The sequence below is a fragment of the Ailuropoda melanoleuca genome, chromosome 11 (genome assembly GCF_002007445.2).
Source record: "Ailuropoda melanoleuca isolate Jingjing chromosome 11, ASM200744v2, whole genome shotgun sequence".
NCBI classification, from domain to species: domain Eukaryota; kingdom Metazoa; phylum Chordata; class Mammalia; order Carnivora; family Ursidae; genus Ailuropoda; species Ailuropoda melanoleuca.
In genome coordinates this window covers 89,867,816-89,869,918 of record NC_048228.1, presented here as the reverse complement: position 1 = coordinate 89,869,918, position 2,103 = coordinate 89,867,816, and the positions used below count along the sequence as shown (strand labels likewise).

General features: G+C 39.3%; 1 pseudogene; it reads right to left on the bottom strand.

Annotated features, from left to right (window-relative positions):
• Nucleotides 1–601: 601 nt before the first annotated feature.
• On the bottom strand, nucleotides 602–782 carry LOC100471210 (annotated as a pseudogene).
• Between the last annotated feature and the right edge of the window lie 1,321 nt (nucleotides 783–2,103).

The following is a 2,103-nucleotide window of genomic DNA, read 5'->3' as shown; positions in this document are numbered from 1 at the left end:
GTAGATTAGGTTCCCCCAGAAGTGGACTCTGAAATAAAAATTTGAGTGTTCATAGTGTATTGGGGGTGATGTCAGCGAATACATGTAGTGGAGTGGGGAAGTGAGATAAGGAAGGGGAGATAAAATGAGGTATGTTACTGCGTAGGGTACAGATGTGGGCTATTGGGTTCAATACTGCTGAGACTTCTGGGACAGCATATGGTGGGGGGCATTCGGCTGTGTGTCAAGGAGTGTGTTGACAACCAAGGCTACACATGGTGCTTTAGTTTCCTAGATGTTGCAGTATCGAAAACATTTTTATATTGAAATAAACAAAGGTATATTTTGGAATACACCTGTCGTGTCATGAATTTTTGAGATAAAGGATAAGAACTCAAGGATATTTGAGTGGAAAAACACTGTTTTATTGTAGTCTTTGCCTTTTGTTCTCTTTCTTCTCTGTATCAGACATTTAATTCAATTTCCCATGTTTTTGAGTCATGCCATAAGTTTATTTAGAAACATATCAAGTACTTTGAATTCAAAAGTTTGATCCATTTTCAAAGAAATTGCACTTCTTAAATGTTCTTCCTATCTATCTCATGGATTAACTAAAACATCCTTATTTCTTAAGTAGTTGGTGTTTTACTATTAAAAAAAGATGCAGCAAATCCAGATCCAAAGTACACAGTCGTCATAATTAGTAACTGCCACTTGGTTTTCACTGAAAATGGCAAATTCTTCCCTAGGCCCTCCTCATAGTGGTTTCCGTGTGTGAACATCTCGATGCTCTGTCCCAACATGGTGCTGGTGGAAGTTCTGTGAAAGGCAATGAGACCCAAGAGGAAGAAATGGTGCACCACGTTAATTCCCCTCAGTTTCCCACTTGAAAGTCTTCTCCTTGTCAAGTTACCCACTTTGTTCCAGGGTCCATGGCTTTGCTCTTTGCAATGCACAGACCTTGTCTCAGGCTTAAGTCCTGGTAACAGACCTGTCAGCCCCTTCCCCAGGACCCCTCCTATTAACAAGCATCTGCAGTGGGGCTGCTGGTTATGCACTAGAGTTTCATGCTCTGCTCCTCACTGGCTCTGCTCCTAGATGACTAAGCATGTGACAAACACTTTTTGATCTTCTTTCTAGGTCTATAACTTAATCTTAATTCCCTGTATGCAGCCATATGGACAATTTTTTCCTTCCCTAATGGACAGGGAAAGACCCCACTCTGACCTTCAATTTGATCTCAAGTACTTAATATTGTAGCTGTTCTAGATATATATATATGCCTTATACATGTTGCTATGCCTTCAAAAAAACTGGAAAGAAAAAAAGATGGCAGACAGTACGTAATTTTCCTAGGAGGCAATGGAGAAAAGGTGGTACAAAATAAGAAAGAATAATTCAAAAAGAAACATTATGGAATAGAAGTGTGTGTGTGTGTGTAGTGTAGTTTGGCTGGGGGAGGTGGGAAAGCTGAGCTATGATTAGAGAATTAAGAAAATGAGTCAAGTAGATCCTTCTTTACTGTGTCACCTGAAACCTAGAGGAATTGTCTGGAGAAACCAGGCCATCCATCACTTTGTGGCAGTCAGCCTCTTTTGCTCCAAGCAGCACAGATTGTATAAGAGAATAGGTTATTTCCAGTGCTCACTTCTGCTTGTACAACCAGACAGAATAACCTAGAATTCCAGTAGAGTGACTTCTAGATACAGGGAGGTCTTCACAGAAAGTTATTTATGAACAAGTGTTTTCTTCACACGTCATCAGTTTTTGTCTTTTTTAAAAAAAATAATAGCACTTGCAAGTATTCTGTTCTTGTCACATAATCTTTTACTTATAGATCGTATTTTGCAAATGGGTCAACCTTATTTATTTTTAGCTTTTAGAATGTCACCACAATACTGAGAAAATGCCACATCAATAAGTACTATAATTTAGATTCTGGATTCTGAACTTCACACAACAATCTCTGTGGATAATAAATGATCTGGATATTGCCCAACTCTGCTTTATTTGTGGTCCAACTGGCCTGAATGTCAGTCAGGAATGCTCACCCACAACTGTTCATGTCACAATGCCAATCTGAGACTGAAGTTGTTTTGGACAACATGGTAGAACCAACAAGCC